Genomic DNA, 19,152 nt, shown 5'->3' with positions numbered 1-19,152 from the left:
TGCCCCAAAGCAGAGCCACAGCCAGGAGCCAGTCCAAGTCTAAACCATGTCCAAAACAAGTGTCAAAACCTGTTTAACGTCACAGCCCAAAGAGGTTATAAGATGGTCCAAAACCAAGTTCAGACCCAATCTTCTAAAGTCCAGTCCAGCAACACTGTGTAAAATGGGTCCAAAGTCAGAACCTGTTCCAAATGTTTAACTAGTCTGACCTCAGCTTGAATTGAATTGAATCTTTATTTTGAACATGTTAAAAAATACAACCACATAGAAATAAAAAAAGAGACAAACAAACGAAGCAAAACAAAAGGAAAACAAAGCAACCACAACTACAAAAAAAACCCTGAAACAAACAAACAAACAAAAAACCTTCATGTTCAAAAGGGAGCAGGAAGAAGCATAAGCTTATTTAATCCCACCCCCTTTCCAGTACATGGAAAGGGGGTGCACTACAGAAATACCTCATTAAAATTACATTATATGTAACATGTATTATTATTAGGGCCCGAGCACTGACTGTGCTGAAGGCCCTATTATATCTGCTCCGTTTCTTATTATTATTATTATTATTATTATTATTATTCAGGCAAAAGAAGGGCCTTTTTGGGGCTTTAACATGCTCGAAAACTCTTGGAATTTTGCACACATGCCAGGTTTGGTGAAAAATTTTGTATTTTAATGGTTTTACATATGAGCACTGGGAAATGGCTCTGTAGCGCCACCTATGCCTTGTTAAATGCAGCCCTACGAACACATCGGTTGAGCTACATGTATGAATTTTGGCACACATGTGTATCATGCCAAGACGAACAAAAAAGTCTGTGGGACCATTTACATAAACCCAACAGGAAGTCCGCCATTTGGAAGTGAAGGTGACATTTTGGCTCTAATTTTGCCATTTCCATGCCTCGAACTTTTACGAACTCCTCATTGGAATTTCATCGTACAAGCTTCATATTTGGTCAGTGTCAACTACACACCTGGGCCATGTTAAATTGCGGAGCTTTGAGTTTTCGGGTTACGGTGAGGCCGTGGCGCCACGGCCAATTTCGATGACTCGCCATGAAAATCTTATTGCCTCTCGTTCTGTCATACATTGTCCGACCTTGACCAAAGTGGACACATATGATAAGGCTCCACCCTGAACATATTTCAACTGCCATATTTGACATCAGGGACAGCGCCACCTAGTGGGAACAGGAAATGTCATGTTTTACACTTTGGGGTACAGTATTGTAATGGGTGACATCTGCAGCCTCAAATTTCTCCAGGAAAGCCTTAAGGAGTTGGTCTTGGGTTACAGAGAAAACTGTGAGTTTTCGCTGAAGGTGTGACCCCAGCAGCATGGCGAACATTGATGTCTCGCCATGAAGAAACAAATTAGTGTAACTCAATGAAATCCAATCTGATCAGTACCAGATTTTACAGGGATGATGTCAGACCCGCCCTGAACAGATTGATATGCCCATTGTCAGGAATACGTAGAGCGCCACCTAGTGGCACCAGGAAATGTCATGTCTTTCATTTTGTTGTACTGATTTTCACAGGTTCATCGTGGCCACCTCAAAAGCGGTGAATATCACCATCAGTCCCTCTTGATGCTTCAGTGAGAAAATTGTGACTATAAACTGAGCAGGCGCACCCTGGTGGCAACGCAGTTCACCATGAAAGATGAAGTGGCTTTTGAGGGGCTTGAAAAGTTTAAAAAGTCTTGAAATTTGGCGCACACCTCTAATGTGATGAGGATTTCTTTTTATATGTTCATTTTCCTTGAACAGCGCAAAATGGCTCCACAGCGCCCCCTACAAAATTTCAAAACAACAGCCCCTGCTCTGTGTTTTATGTATGAGTTTGAAACCTGGCAAGCTTATTGGAGATATCAAGATGTAAAAAAGTCTCTTGGAGCAATATCCCAAATCCAACAGGAAGTCAGCCATTTTAAAATTAATGTGTAAATTTGGCGACATTTTCCCTCTTTTCAGGCCTCATACTTTGACGAACTCCTCCAAGGGATTTCATTAGATTTCTGCGATCTCCTGTGTGTGGAATCTAAAGACCTTTGTGATGTTAAATTGCGAAGCTTTTACGTTCAGGGAAGCAGGGGTGGTCATGGCGGCGCGTGGAGTTTCAATCACTCGCCAAAAAGCAGTAACCTGCTGTCGCTCAAAAACACAATGTCCAATCTCTCCCAAAGGTCGCAGGCGTGATGAGACTCGAGCTCGGAAATGTTTGTTATGCCATTTGTCAGTAATGGTTAGGCGCCACCTAGTGGGACGACTATAATAATGGTTGAATGAGATGAAATTTTAGCTGGTGGTTAAATGCATGAATTCCATCAATGTGACATCAGATCGGAGCGCTGGTTTTAGGTGTTGGGCTTGGCTCGGCGCGCGCCGGGGTGCGAGGGCCCTCATATCGCTGCTTGCAGCTTTAATGGGGCCCGAGCACTGAAAGTGCTGAAAGCCCTATTGTATCTGCTCCGTTTCTTATTATTATTATTGGGGCCCGAGCACTGAGAGTGCGAAAGCCCTATTATTATCTGCTTATTATTATTATTATTATTATTTATTATTATTATTATTCAGGCAAAAGAAGGGCCTTTTGAGGGCTTTAACATGCTCGAAAACTCTTGGAATTTTGCACACATGCCAGGTCTGGTGAAAAATTTTGTATTTTAATGGTTTTACATATGAGCACTGGGAAATGGCTCTGTAGCGCCACCTATGCCTTGTTAAATGCAGCCCTAGCCCCACATCGTTTTAGCTACATGTATGAAATTTGGCACACATGTGTATCATGCCAAGGCGAACAAAAAGTCTGTGGGACCATTGGCGCCAAACCCAACAGGAAGTCCGCCATTTGGAAGTGAAGGTGACATTTTGGCTCTAATTTTGCCATTTCCATGCCTCGAACTTTTGCGAACTCCTCATTGGAATTTCATCGTACAAGCTTCATATTTGGTCAGTGTCAACTACACACCTGGGCCATGTTAAATTGCGGAGCTTTTGAGTTTTCGGGTTACTGTGAGGCCGTGGCGCCACGGCGCAATTTCGATGACTTCGCCATGAAAATCTTATTGCCTCTCGTTCTGTCATACATTGTCCGACCTTGACCAAAGTGGACACATATGATAAGGCTCCACCCTGAACATATTTCAACTGCCATATTTGACATCAGGGACAGCGCCACCTAGTGGGAACAGGAAATGTCATGTTTTACACTTTGGGGTACAGTATTGTAATGGGTGACATCTGCAGCCTCAAATTTCTCCAGGAAAGCCTTAAGGAGTTGGTCTTGGGTTACAGAAAACTGTGAGTTTTAAGCTGAAGGGTGTGACCCCAGCAGCATGGCGAACATTGAGGTCTCGCCATGAAGAAACAAATTAGTGTAACTCAATGAAATCCAATCTGATCAGTACCAGATTTTACAGGGATGATGTCAGACCCGCCCTGAACAGATTGATATGCCCATTGTCAGGAATACGTAGAGCGCCACCTAGTGGCACCAGGAAATGTCATGTCTTTCATTTTGTTGTACTGATTTTCACAGGTTCATCGTGGCCACCTCAAAAGCGGTGAATATCACCATCAGTCCCTCTTGATGCTTCAGTGAGAAAATTGTGACTATAAACTGAGCAGGCGCACCCTGGTGGCAACGCAGTTCACCATGAAAGATGAAGTGGCTTTTGAGGGGCTTGAAAAGTTTAAAAAGTCTTGAAATTTGGCGCACACCTCTAATGTGATGAGGATTTCTTTTTATATGTTCATTTTCCTTGAACAGCGCAAAATGGCTCCACAGCGCCCCCTACAAAATTTCAAAACAACAGCCCCTGCTCTGTGTTTTATGTATGAGTTTGAAACCTGGCAAGCTTATTGGAGATATCAAGATGTACAAAAAAGTCTCTTGGAGCAATATCCCAAATCCAACAGGAAGTCAGCCATTTTAAAATTAATGTGTAAATTTGGCGACATTTTCCCCTCTTTTCAGGCCTCATACTTTGTGAACTCCTCCAAGGGATTTCATTAGATTTACGCGATCTCCTGTGTGTGGAATCTAAAGACCTTTGTGATGTTAAATTGCGAAGCTTTTACGTTCAGGGAAGCGGGGTGGTCATGGCGGCGCGTGGAGTTTCAATCACTCGCCAAAAAGCAGTAACCTGCTGTCGCTCAAAAACACAATGTCAATCTCTCCCAAAGGTCGCATGGCGTGATGAGACTCGAGCTCGGAAATGTTTGTTATGCCATTTGTCAGTAATGGTTAGGCGCCACCTAGTGGGACGACTATAATAATGGTTGAATGAGATGAAATTTTAGCTGGTGGTTAAATGCATGAATTCCATCAATGTGACATCAGATCGGAGCGCTGGTTTTAGGTGTTGGGCTTGGCTCGCGCGAGGGCCCTCATATCGCTGCTTGCAGCGAGGGCCCTCATATCGTGCTTGAGGCCCGAGCACAAAGTGCGAAGGCCCTCTGCGAATTGCTATCTGCTGTTTTTATTATTATTATTATTATTATTATTATTCAGGCAAATTAAGGCAAATGAATCGGCCTTTTGAGGGCTTAAACATGCTCAAAAACTCATGAAATTTTGCACACATGCCAGGTCTGGTGAAATTACGTATTTTAATGGTTTACATATGAGCAGGGGAAATGGCTCAGTAGGCGCCACCTATGCCTTGAAAAATGCAGCCCTACGAACACATGGGTTTGAGCTACATGTATGAAATCTGGAACACATATGTATCATGCCAAGACGACACAAAAAGTCTGTGGGGCCATTGTCCTAAACCCAACAGGAAGTCCGCCATTTGGAAGTGAAGGTGACATTTTGGCTCTAATTTTGCCATTTCCATGCCTCGAACTTTTGCGAACTCCTCATTGGAATTTCATCGTACAAGCTTCATATTTGGTCAGTGTCAACTACACACCTGGGCCATGTTAAATTGCGGAGCTTTGAGTTTTCGGGATACTGTGAGGCCGTGGCGCCACGGTAATTCGATGTTCGCCATGAAAATCTTATTGCCTCTCGTTCTGTCATACATTGTCCGACCTTGACCAAAGTGGACACATATGATAAGGCTCCACCCTGAACATATTTCAACTGCCATATTTGACATCAGGGACAGCGCCACCTAGTGGGAACAGGAAATGTCATGTTTTACACTTTGGGGTACAGTATTGTAATGGGTGACATCTGCAGCCTCAAATTTCTCCAGGAAAGCCTTAAGGAGTTGGTCTTGGGTTACAGAGAAAACTGTGAGTTTTAAGCTGAAGGTGTGACCCCAGCAGCATGGCGAACATTGAGGTCTCGCCATGAAGAAACAAATTAGTGTAACTCAATGAAATCCAATCTGATCAGTACCAGATTTTACAGGGATGATGTCAGACCCGCCCTGAACAGATTGATATGCCCATTGTCAGGAATACGTAGAGCGCCACCTAGTGGCACCAGGAAATGTCATGTCTTTCATTTTGTTGTACTGATTTTCACAGGTTCATCGTGGCCACCTCAAAAGCGGTGAATATCACCATCAGTCCCTCTTGATGCTTCAGTGAGAAAATTGTGACTATAAACTGAGCAGGCGCACCCTGGTGGCAGCGCAGTTCACCATGAAAGATGAAGTGGCTTTTGAGGGGCTTGAAAGTTTAAAAAGTCTTGAAATTTGGCGCACACCTCTAATGTGATGAGGATTTCTTTTTATATGTTCATTTTCCTTGAACAGCGCAAAATGGCTCCACAGCGCCCCCTACAAAATTTCAAAACAACAGCCCCTGCTCTGTGTTTTATGTATGAGTTTGAAACCTGGCAAGCTTATTGGAGATATCAAGATGTACAAAAAAGTCTCTTGGAGCAATATCCCAAATCCAACAGGAAGTCAGCCATTTTAAAATTAATGTGTAAATTTGGCGACATTTTCCCCTCTTTTCAGGCCTCATACTTTGTGAACTCCTCCAAGGGATTTCATTAGATTCTGCGATCTCCTGTGTGTGGAATCTAAAGACCTTTGTGATGTTAAATTGCGAAGCTTTTACGTTCAGGGAAGCAGGGGTGGTCATGGCGGCACGTGGAGTTTCAATCACTCGCCAAAAAGCAGTAACCTGCTGTCGGCTCAAAAACACAATGTCAATCTCTCCCAAAGGTGCATGGCGTGATGAGACTCGAGCTCGGAAATGTTTGTTATGCCATTTGTCAGTAATGGTTAGGCGCCACCTAGTGGGACGACTATAATAATGGTTGAATGAGATGAAATTTTAGCTGGTGGTTAAATGCATGAATTCCATCAATGTGACATCAGATCGGACGCGCTGGTTTTGGGTGTTGGGCGTGGCTTGCGGGGTGTGAGGGCCCTCATGCTTGCGCTGCTTGCAGCTTTAATTAGGGCCCGAGCACTTATGAGAGTGCTGAAGGCCCCTATTATATCTGCTCCGTTTCTTGGGGCCCGAGCACTTGCAGCCCTATTATTATCTGCTCTGTTTCTTATTATTATTATTATTTAGGGCCCGATTACAAAATTAGGCCTATTATATTGCTCTGTTTCTTATTATTATTATTATTATTATTATTATTATTATTATTATTATTATTATTATTATTTCGGCAAATGAATCGGCCTTTTGAGGGCCTAAACATGCTCGAAAACTCATGAAATTTTGCAGACAGCGTCAGGTCTGGTGAAAATTTCGTATTTTAATGTCCGTGAGACATGTCCAGGAAAATTGGCTCAGTAGCGCCACCTAGAAAAATGAAAAGCGAGCCCCGAGATGGGTATGACCTACATGTATAAAACTCGGAACACATATCTAACGTTCGGAGGCGCACAAAAAAGTCTATTATGGCCATGTCCTAAACCCAACAGGAAGTCCGCCATTTGGAAGTGAAGGTGACATTTTGGCTCTAATTTTGCCATTTCCATGCCTCGAACTTTTGCGAACTCCTCATTGGAATTTCATCGTACAAGCTTCATATTTGGTCAGTGTCAACTACACACCTGGGCCATGTTAAATTGCGGAGCTTTTGAGTTTCGGGTTACTGTGAGGCCGTGGCGCCACGGCGAATTCGATGACTCGCCATGAAAATCTTATTGCCTCTCGTTCTGTCATACATTGTCCGACCTTGACCAAAGTGGACATATGATAAAGCTCCACCCTGAACATATTTCAACTGCCATATTTGACATCAGGGACAGCGCCACCTAGTGGGAACAGGAAATGTCATGTTTTACACTTTGGGGTACAGTATTGTAATGGGTGACATCTGCAGCCTCAAATTTCTCCAGGAAAGCCTTAAGGAGTTGGTCTTGGGTTACAGAAAACTGTGAGTTTTTCGCTGAAGGTGTGACCCCAGCAGCATGGCGAACATTGAGGTCTCGCCATGAAGAAACAAATTAGTGTAACTCAATGAAATCCAATCTGATCAGTACCAGATTTTACAGGGATGATGTCAGACCCGCCCTGAACAGATTGATATGCCCATTGTCAGGAATACGTAGAGCGCCACCTAGTGGCACCAGGAAATGTCATGTCTTTCATTTTGTTGTACTGATTTTCACAGGTTCATCGTGGCCACCTCAAAAGCGGTGAATATCACCATCAGTCCCTCTTGATGCTTCAGTGAGAAAATTGTGACTATAAACTGAGCAGGCGCACCCTGGTGGCAGCGCAGTTCACCATGAAAGATGAAGTGGCTTTTGAGGGGCTTGAAAAGTTTAAAAAGTCTTGAAATTTGGCGCACACCTCTAATGTGATGAGGATTTCTTTTTATATGTTCATTTTCCTTGAACAGCGCAAAATGGCTCCACAGCGCCCCCTACAAAATTTCAAAACAACAGCCCCTGCTCTGTGTTTTATGTATGAGTTTGAAACCTGGCAAGCTTATTGGAGATATCAAGATGTACAAAAAGTCTCTTGGAGCAATATCCCAAATCCAACAGGAAGTCAGCCATTTTAAAATTAATGTGTAAATTTGGCGACATTTTCCCCTCTTTTCAGGCCTCATACTTTGTGAACTCCTCAAGGGATTTCATTAGATTTACGCGATCTCCTGTGTGTGGAATCTAAAGACCTTTGTGATGTTAAATTGCGAAGCTTTTACGTTCAGGGAAGCGGGGTGGTCATGGCGGCACGTGGAGTTTCAATCACTCGCCAAAAAGCAGTAACCTGCTGTCGCTCAAAAACACAATGTCCAATCTCTCCCAAAGGTGCGCAGGCGTGATGAGACTCGAGCTCGGAAATGTTTGTTATGCCATTTGTCAGTAATGGTTAGGCGCCACCTAGTGGGACGACTATAATAATGGTTGAATGAGATGAAATTTTAGCTGGTGGTTAAATGCATGAATTCCATCAATGTGACATCAGATCGGAGCGCTGGTTTTAGGTGTTGGGCTTGGCTCGGCGCGCGGGGTGCGAGGGCCCTCATATCGCTGCTTGCAGCTTTAATTATTAGGGCTGAAGGCCCTATTGTATCTGCTCCGTTTCTTATTATTATTATTATTATTGGGGCCCGAGCACTGAGAGTCTGAAGGCCCTATTGTATCTGCTCTGTTTCTTATTATTATTATTATTATTATTATTATTATTATTATTATTATTATTATTATTATTATTATTATTAAAAAAGGGCCTTTTGAGGGCTTAACATGCTCGAAAACTCTTGAAATTTTGCACACGTCAGGTCTGGTGAAAATTTACGTATTTTAATGTCCGTGACATGAGCACAGGGAAAATGGCTCAGTAGCGCCACCTATGAAAAATGAAATGCAGCCCCGAGATGGGTTTGACCTACATGTATAAAACTTGGAACACATATCTATCATGCCAAGCGCACACAAAAAGTCTATTATGGCCATGTCCTAAACCCAACAGGAAGTCCGCCATTTGGAAGTGAAGGTGACATTTTGGCTCTAATTTTGCCATTTCCATGCCTCGAACTTTTGCGAACTCCTCATTGGAATTTCATCGTACAAGCTTCATATTTGGTCAGTGTCAACTACACACCTGGGCCATGTTAAATTGCGGAGCTTTGAGTTTTCGGGATACTGTGAGGCCGTGGCGCCACGGCGAATTTCGATGACTTCGCCATGAAAATCTTATTGCCTCTCGTTCTGGTCATACATTGTCCGACCTTGACCAAAGTGGACACATATGATAAGGCTCCACCCTGAACATATTTCAACTGCCATATTTGACATCAGGGACAGCGCCACCTAGTGGGAACAGGAAATGTCATGTTTTACACTTTGGGGTACAGTATTGTAATGGGTGACATCTGCAGCCTCAAATTTCTCCAGGAAAGCCTTAAGGAGTTGGTCTTGGGTTACAGAGAAAACTGTGAGTTTTAAGCTGAAGGGTGTGACCCCAGCAGCATGGCGAACATTGAGGTCTCGCCATGAAGAAACAAATTAGTGTAACTCAATGAAATCCAATCTGATCAGTACCAGATTTTACAGGGATGATGTCAGACCCGCCCTGAACAGATTGATATGCCCATTGTCAGGAATACGTAGAGCGCCACCTAGTGGCACCAGGAAATGTCATGTCTTTCATTTTGTTGTACTGATTTTCACAGGTTCATCGTGGCCACCTCAAAAGCGGTGAATATCACCATCAGTCCCTCTTGATGCTTCAGTGAGAAAATTGTGACTATAAACTGAGCGGCGCACCCTGGTGGCAGCGCAGTTCACCATGAAAGATGAAGTGGCTTTTGAGGGGCTTGAAAAGTTTAAAAAGTCTTGAAATTTGGCGCACACCTCTAATGTGATGAGGATTTCTTTTTATATGTTCATTTTCCTTGAACAGCGCAAAATGGCTCCACAGCGCCCCCTACAAAATTTCAAAACAACAGCCCCTGCTCTGTGTTTTATGTATGAGTTTGAAACCTGGCAAGCTTATTGGAGATATCAAGATGTACAAAAAAGTCTCTTGGAGCAATATCCCAAATCCAACAGGAAGTCAGCCATTTTAAAATTAATGTGTAAATTTGGCGACATTTTCCCCTCTTTTCAGGCCTCATACTTTGTGAACTCCTCCAAGGGATTTCATTAGATTTCTGCGATCTCCTGTGTGTGGAATCTAAAGACCTTTGTGATGTTAAATTGCGAAGCTTTTACGTTCAGGGAAGCGGGGTGGTCATGGCGGCGCGTGGAGTTTCAATCACTCGCCAAAAAGCAGTAACCTGCTGTCGCTCAAAAACACAATGTCAATCTCTCCCAAAGGTCGCAGGCGTGATGAGACTCGAGCTCGGAAATGTTTGTTATGCCATTTGTCAGTAATGGTTAGGCGCCACCTAGTGGGACGACTATAATAATGGTTGAATGAGATGAAATTTTAGCTGGTGGTTAAATGCATGAATTCCATCAATGTGACATCAGATCGGAGCGCTGGTTTTAGGTGTTGGGCTTGGCTCGCGCCGGGAGTGCGAGGGCCCTCATATCGCTGCTTGCAGCTTTGCGAGGGCCCTCATATCGCTGCCCTTGCAGCTTTATTATTATTATTATTATTATTATTATTAGGCAAAGAAAGGGCCTTTTGAGGGCTTTAACATGCTCGAAAACTCTTGCTCGAAAAATTTTGCACACATGCCAGGTCTGGTGAAAAATTTTGTATTTTAATGGTTTTACATATGAGCACTGGGAAATGGCTCTGTGGCGCCACCTATGCCTTGTTAAATGCAGCCCTACGAACACATCGTTTTAGCTACATGTATGAAATTTGGCACACATGTGTATCATGCCAAGGCGAACAAAAAGTCAGTGGGACCATTGGCGCAAACCCAACAGGAAGTCCGCCATTTGGAAGTGAAGGTGACATTTTGGCTCTAATTTTGCCATTTCCATGCCTCGAACTTTTGCGAACTCCTCATTGGAATTTCATCGTACAAGCTTCATATTTGGTCAGTGTCAACTACACACCTGGGCCATGTTAAGTGCGGAGCTTTGAGTTTTCGGGATACGGTGAGGCCGTGGCGCCACGGCAATTCGATGACTCGCCATGAAAATCTTATTGCCTCTCGTTCTGTCATACATTGTCCGACCTTGACCAAAGTGGACACATATGATAAGGCTCCACCCTGAACATATTTCAACTGCCATATTTGACATCAGGGACAGCGCCACCTAGTGGGAACAGGAAATGTCATGTTTTACACTTTGGGGTACAGTATTGTAATGGGTGACATCTGCAGCCTCAAATTTCTCCAGGAAAGCCTTAAGGAGTTGGTCTTGGGTTACAGAGAAAACTGTGAGTTTTCGCTGAAGGGTGTGACCCCAGCAGCATGGCGAACATTGAGGTCTCGCCATGAAGAAACAAATTAGTGTAACTCAATGAAATCCAATCTGATCAGTACCAGATTTTACAGGGATGATGTCAGACCCGCCCTGAACAGATTGATATGCCCATTGTCAGGAATACGTAGAGCGCCACCTAGTGGCACCAGGAAATGTCATGTCTTTCATTTTGTTGTACTGATTTTCACAGGTTCATCGTGGCCACCTCAAAAGCGGTGAGTATCACCATCAGTCCTTCATGATGCTTCTGTGCGAAAATTGTGACTTTAAACTGAGCAGGCGCACCCTGGTGGCAGCAGTTCACCATGAAAGACGAAGTGGCTTTTGAGGGGCTTGGAAATTTTAAAAAGTCTTGAATTTGGCCCAAACCTCCAATGTGATGAGGGCTTTGTTGTTATGTGATCATTTTCCTTGAATAGTGCAAAATGGCTCCACAGCGCCCCTACAAAATTTCAAAACATCAGCCCCTGCTCTGTGTTTTATTTATAAGTCTGAAACCTGGTAAGCTTATGGAGGATATCAAGATGTACAAAAAGTCTCTTGGAGCAATATCCCAAATCCAACAGGAAGTCAGCCATTTTAAAATTATGTGTGTAATTTTAGCCACTTTTTCGCCTCTTTTCAGGCCTCATACTTTGTGAACTCCTCCAAGGGATTTCATCAGATTAACCCGATCTCCTGTGTGTGGAATCTAAAGACCTTTGTGATGTTAAATTGCGAAGCTTTTACGTTCAGGGAAGCAGGGGTGGTCATGGCGGCACGTGGAGTTTCAATCCCTCGCCAAAAAGCAGTAATCTGCTGTCACTCAAAAACACAATGTCCAATCTCTCCCAAAAGTTCGCAGGCGTGATGAGACTCAAGGTCGGAAATGTTTGTTATCCCATTTGTCAGTAATGGTTAGGCGCCACCTAGTGGGACGACTATAATAATGATTGAATGATGATGAATCGTTAGCTGGTGGTTAAAGGCATGAATTCCATCAATGTGACATCAGATCGGACGTGCTGGTTTAGGTGTTGGGCTTGGTGGCCGGCGTGCGCTGCTTGCAGGTGCCGAGCACTGGCGAGTCTTGAGCCCTCGGTGCGAGGGCCCTCATAAGGCCCGCTGCTTGCAGCTTTATTATTATTATTATTATTATTCAGGCAAAACAAGGGCCTTTTGAGGGCTTTAACATGCTCGAAAACTCATGAAATTTTGCACACATGCCAGGTCTGGTGAAAAATTTTGTATTTTAATGTTTTACATATGAGCACTGGGAAATGGCTCTGTGGCGCCACCTATGCCTTGTTAAATGCAGCCCTACGAACACATCGTTTGAGCTACATGTATGAAATCTGGCACACATGTGTATCATGCCAAGACGAACACAAAAGTCTGTGGGACCATTGGCGCAAACCCAACAGGAAGTCCGCCATTTGGAAGTGAAGGTGACATTTTGGCTCTAATTTTGCCATTTCCATGCCTCGAACTTTTGCGAACTCCTCATTGGAATTTCATCGTACAAGCTTCATATTTGGTCAGTGTCAACTACACACCTGGGCCATGTTAAATTGCGGAGCTTTGAGTTTTCGGGATACGGTGAGGCCGTGGCGCCACGGCGAATTTCGATGACTCGCCATGAAAATCTTATTGCCTCTCGTTCTGTCATACATTGTCCGACCTTGACCAAAGTGGACACATATGATAAGGCTCCACCCTGAACATATTTCAACTGCCATATTTGACATCAGGGACAGCGCCACCTAGTGGGAACAGGAAATGTCATGTTTTACACTTTGGGGTACAGTATTGTAATGGGTGACATCTGCAGCCTCAAATTTCTCCAGGAAAGCCTTAAGGAGTTGGTCTTGGGTTACAGAGAAAACTGTGAGTTTTCGCTGAAGGGTGTGACCCCAGCAGCATGGCGAACATTGAGGTCTCGCCATGAAGAAACAAATTAGTGTAACTCAATGAAATCCAATCTGATCAGTACCAGATTTTACAGGGATGATGTCAGACCCGCCCTGAACAGATTGATATGCCCATTGTCAGGAATACGTAGAGCGCCACCTAGTGGCACCAGGAAATGTCATGTCTTTCATTTTGTTGTACTGATTTTCACAGGTTCATCGTGGCCACCTCAAAAGCGGTGAGTATCACCATCAGTCCTTCATGATGCTTCTGTGCGAAAATTGTGACTTTAAACTGAGCAGGCGCACCCTGGTGGCAGCGCAGTTCACCATGAAAGATGAAGTGGCTTTTGAGGGGCTTGGAAATTTTAAAAAGTCTTGGAATTTGGCCCAAACCTCCAATGTGATGAGGGCTTTGTTGTTATGTGATCATTTTCCTTGAATAGTGCAAAATGGCTCCACAGCGCCCCCTACAAAATTTCAAAACATCAGCCCCTGCTCTGTGTTTTATTTATAAGTCTGAAACCTGGTAAGCTTATGGAGGATATCAAGATGTACAAAAAAGTCTCTTGGAGCAATATCCCAAATCCAACAGGAAGTCAGCCATTTTAAAATTAATGTGTAATTTTAGCCACTTTTTCGCCTCTTTTCAGGCCTCATACTTTGTGAACTCCTCCAAGGGATTTCATCAGATTAACCCGATCTCCTGTGTGTGGAATCTAAAGACCTTTGTGATGTTAAATTGCGAAGCTTTTACGTTCAGGGAAGCGGGGTGGCCATGGCGGCGCGTGGAGTTTCAATCCCTCGCCAAAAAGCAGTAATCTGCTGTCACTCAAAAACACAATGTCAATCTCTCCCAAAGTTCGCAGGCGTGATGAGACTCAAGGTCGGAAATGTTTGTTATCCCATTTGTCAGTAATGGTTAGGCGCCACCTAGTGGGACGACTATAATAATGATTGAATGAGATGAATCGTTAGCTGGTGGTTAAAGGCATGAATTCCATCAATGTGACATCAGATCGGACGTGCTGGTTGTAGGTGTTGGGCGTGGCCCGGCGTGCGGAGTGCGAGGGCGCCTGCATAGCGCTGCTTGCAGCTTTATTATTATTATTATTATTATTCAGGCAAATTATTATTATTTGAGGCAAAAGAAGGGCCTTTTGAGGGCTTTAACATGCTCGAAAACTCATGAAATTTTGCACACATGCCAGGTCTGGTGAAAAATTTTGTATTTTAATGGTTTTACATATGAGCACTGGGAAATGGCTCTGTAGCGCCACCTATGCCTTGTTAAATGCAGCCCTACGAACACATCGTTTTAGCTACATGTATGAAATTTGGCACACATGTGTATCATGCCAAGGCGAACAAAAAGTCAGTGGGACCATTGGCCTAAACCCAACAGGAAGTCCGCCATTTGGAAGTGAAGGTGACATTTTGGCTCTAATTTTGCCATTTCCATGCCTCGAACTTTTGCGAACTCCTCATTGGAATTTCATCGTACAAGCTTCATATTTGGTCAGTGTCAACTACACACCTGGGCCATGTTAAATTGCGGAGCTTTGAGTTTTCGGGATACGGTGAGGCCGTGGCGCCACGGCGAATTCGATGACTTCGCCATGAAAATCTTATTGCCTCTCGTTCTGTCATACATTGTCCGACCTTGACCAAAGTGGACACATATGATAAGGCTCCACCCTGAACATATTTCAACTGCCATATTTGACATCAGGGACAGCGCCACCTAGTGGGAACAGGAAATGTCATGTTTTACACTTTGGGGTACAGTATTGTAATGGGTGACATCTGCAGCCTCAAATTTCTCCAGGAAAGCCTTAAGGAGTTGGTCTTGGGTTACAGAGAAAACTGTGAGTTTTTAGCTGAAGGTGTGACCCCAGCAGCATGGCGAACATTGAGGTCTCGCCATGAAGAAACAAATTAGTGTAACTCAATGAAATCCAATCTGATCAGTACCAGATTTTACAGGGATGATGTCAGACCCGCCCTGAACAGATTGATATGCCCATTGTCAGGAATACGTAGAGCGCCACCTAGTGGCACCAGGAAATGTCATGTCTTTCATTTTGTTGTACTGATTTTCACAGGTTCATCGTGGCCACCTCAAAAGCGGTGAATATCACCATCAGTCCCTCATGATGCTTCAGTGAGAAAATTGTGACTTTAAACTGAGCAGGCGCACCCTGGTGGCAGCAGTTCACCATGAAAGATGAAGTGGCTTTTGAGGGGCTTGGAAATTTTAAAAAGTCTTGGAATTTGGCCCAAACCTCCAATGTGATGAGGGCTTTGTTGTTATGTGATCATTTTCCTTGAATAGTGCAAAATGGCTCCACAGCGCCCCCTACAAAATTTCAAAACATCAGCCCCTGCTCTGTGTTTTATTTATAAGTCTGAAACCTGGTAAGCTTATGGAGGATATCAAGATGTACAAAAAAGTCTCTTGGAGCAATATCCCAAATCCAACAGGAAGTCAGCCATTTTAAAATTAATGTGTAATTTTAGCCACTTTTTTCGCCTCTTTTCAGGCCTCATACTTTGTGAACTCCTCCAAGGGATTTCATCAGATTAACCCGATCTCCTGTGTGTGGAATCTAAAGACCTTTGTGATGTTAAATTGCGAAGCTTTTACGTTCAGGGAAGCGGGGTGGTCATGGCGGCGCGTGGAGTTTCAATCCCTCGCCAAAAAGCAGTAATCTGCTGTCACTCAAAAACACAATGTCAATCTCTCCCAAAGTTCGCAGGCGTGATGAGACTCAAGGTCGGAAATGTTTGTTATGCCATTTGTCAGTAATGGTTAGGCGCCACCTAGTGGGACGACTATAATAATGATTGAATGAGATGAATCGTTAGCTGGTGGTTAAATGCATGAATTCCATCAATGTGACATCAGATCGGGCGTGCTGGTTTTAGGTGTTGGGCTTGGCGGCGTGCGAGTGCGAGGGGCTTGCAGCTTTAATTAGGGTGCGAGGGCCCTCATGCGCTGCTTGCAGCTTTATTATTAGGGCCGAGCACTGAGAGCGAAAGCCCTATTGTATCTGCTCTCTCGTTTCTTATTAGGGCCCGAGCCCTAGGCCTTGTATCTGCTCTGTTTCTTATTATTATTATTATTATTATTATTATTATTATTATTATTATTATTATTATTATTATTATTATTTCAGGCAAATGAAGGGCCTTTTGAGGGCTTAAACATGCTCGAAAACTCATGAAATTTTGCACACATGTCAGGTCTGGTGAAAAATTACGTATTTTAATGGTTTTAGACATGAGCACTGGGAAATGGCTCAGTAGCGCCACCTATGAAAAATTAAATGCATGAGCCCCGAGATGGGTTTGAGCTACATGTATGAAAACTGGAACACATATCTCACGTTCGGAGGCGCACAAAAAAGTCTATTGGGGCCATGTCCTAAACCCAACAGGAAGTCCGCCATTTGGAAGTGAAGGTGACATTTTGGCTCTAATTTTGCCATTTCCATGCCTCGAACTTTTGCGAACTCCTCATTGGAATTTCATCGTACAAGCTTCATATTTGGTCAGTGTCAACTACACACCTGGGCCATGTTAAATTGCGGAGCTTTGAGTTTTCGGGTTACTGTGAGGCCGTGGCGCCACGGCGAATTCGATGACTTCGCCATGAAAATCTTATTGCCTCTCGTTCTGTCATACATTGTCCGACCTTGACCAAAGTGGACACATATGATAAGGCTCCACCCTGAACATATTTCAACTGCCATATTTGACATCAGGGACAGCGCCACCTAGTGGGAACAGGAAATGTCATGTTTTACACTTTGGGGTACAGTATTGTAATGGGTGACATCTGCAGCCTCAAATTTCTCCAGGAAAGCCTTAAGGAGTTGGTCTTGGGTTACAGAAAACTGTGAGTTTTAAGCTGAAGGGTGTGACCCCAGCAGCATGGCGAACATTGAGGTCTCGCCATGAAGAAACAAATTAGTGTAACTCAATGAAATCCAATCTGATCAGTACCAGATTTTACAGGGATGATGTCAGACCCGCCCTGAACAGATTGATATGCCCATTGTCAGGAATACGTAGAGCGCCACCTAGTGGCACCAGGAAATGTCATGTCTTTCATTTTGTTGTACTGATTTTCACAGGTTCATCGTGGCCACCTCAAAAGCGGTGAATATCACCATCAGTCCCTCTTGATGCTTCAGTGAGAAAATTGTGACTATAAACTGAGCAGGCGCACCCTGGTGGCAGCGCAGTTCACCATGAAAGATGAAGTGGCTTTTGAGGGGCTTGAAAAGTTTAAAAAGTCTTGAATTTGGCGCACACCTCTAATGTGATGAGGATTTCTTTTTATATGTTCATTTTCCTTGAACAGCGCAAAATGGCTCCACAGCGCCCCTACAAAATTTCAAAACAACAGCCCCTGCTCTGTGTTTTATGTATGAGTTTGAAACCTGGCAAGCTTATTGGAGATATCAAGATGTACAAAAAAGTCTCTTGGAGCAATATCCCAAATCCAACAGGAAGTCAGCCATTTTAAAATTAATGTGTAAATTGTGGCGACATTTTCCCCTCTTTTCAGGCCTCATACTTTGTGAACTCCTCCAAGGGATTTCATTAGATTTCTGCGATCTCCTGTGTGTGGAATCTAAAGACCTTTGTGATGTTAAATTGCGAAGCTTTTACGTTCAGGGAAGCAGGGGTGGTCATGGCGGCACGTGGAGTTTCAATCACTCGCCAAAAAGCAGTAACCTGCTGTCGCTCAAAAACACAATGTCAATCTCTCCCAAAGGTCGCAGGCGTGATGAGACTCGAGCTCGGAAATGTTTGTTATGCCATTTGTCAGTAATGGTTAGGCGCCACCTAGTGGGACGACTATAATAATGGTTGAATGAGATGAAATTTTAGCTGGTGGTTAAATGCATGAATTCCATCAATGTGACATCAGATCGGAGCGCTGGTTTTAGGTGTTGGGCTTGGCTCGGCGCGGGGGTGCGAGGGCCCTCATATCGCTTCTTGCAGCTTCTTGCAGGGTGCGAGGGCCCACTGAAAGTGCGAAGGCCCCTCATATCGCTGCTTGCAGCTTTATTGTTGTATTATTATTATTATTATTATTATTAGGCAAATGAAGGGCCTTTTGGCCTTTTGGGCTTAAACATGCTCGAAAACTCTTGAAATTTTGCACACATGCCAGGTCTGGTGAAAAATTTTGTATTTTAATGTCCGTTTACATATGAGCACTGGGAAATGGCTCAGTAGCGCCACCTATGCCTTGAAAAATGAAGCCGAGCCCCGAGATGGGTTTGACCTACATGTATGAAATTTGGAACACATATCTAATCATCGGAGGCGCACAAAAAGTCTATTGGGACCATGTCCTAAACCCAACAGGAAGTCCGCCATTTGGAAGTGAAGGTGACATTTTGGCTCTAATTTTGCCATTTCCATGCCTCGAACTTTTGCGAACTCCTCATTGGAATTTCATCGTACAAGCTTCATATTTGGTCAGTGTCAACTACACACCTGGGCCATGTTAAATTGCGGAGCTTTGAGTTTTCGGGTTACTGTGAGGCCGTGGCGCCACGGCGAAATTCGATGACTTCGCCATGAAAATCTTATTGCCTCTCGTTCTGTCATACATTGTCCGACCTTGACCAAAGTGGACACATATGATAAGGCTCCACCCTGAACATATTTCAACTGCCATATTTGACATCAGGGACAGCGCCACCTAGTGGGAACAGGAAATGTCATGTTTTACACTTTGGGGTACAGTATTGTAATGGGTGACATCTGCAGCCTCAAATTTCTCCAGGAAAGCCTTAAGGAGTTGGTCTTGGGTTACAGAAAACTGTGAGTTTTAAGCTGAAGGTGTGACCCCAGCAGCATGGCGAACATTGAGGTCTCGCCATGAAGAAACAAATTAGTGTAACTCAATGAAATCCAATCTGATCAGTACCAGATTTTACAGGGATGATGTCAGACCCGCCC

The 19,152-nt window shown here is 43.9% G+C and overlaps 1 protein-coding gene across 1 annotated transcript in view; it reads left to right on the top strand.

Annotated features, from left to right (window-relative positions):
• rftn2 (raftlin family member 2) overlaps positions 1-19,152 on the top strand; it is a 96,998-nt gene that overhangs the window by 52,459 nt on the left and 25,387 nt on the right. The window lies entirely within an intron of this gene.

This window comes from Oreochromis aureus, linkage group 16 (assembly GCF_013358895.1).
Source record: "Oreochromis aureus strain Israel breed Guangdong linkage group 16, ZZ_aureus, whole genome shotgun sequence".
In the NCBI taxonomy this organism is placed as follows: domain Eukaryota; kingdom Metazoa; phylum Chordata; class Actinopteri; order Cichliformes; family Cichlidae; genus Oreochromis; species Oreochromis aureus.
Note: the sequence above shows the minus strand (reverse complement) of the source record. Positions and strands in the feature narration are given on the sequence as shown.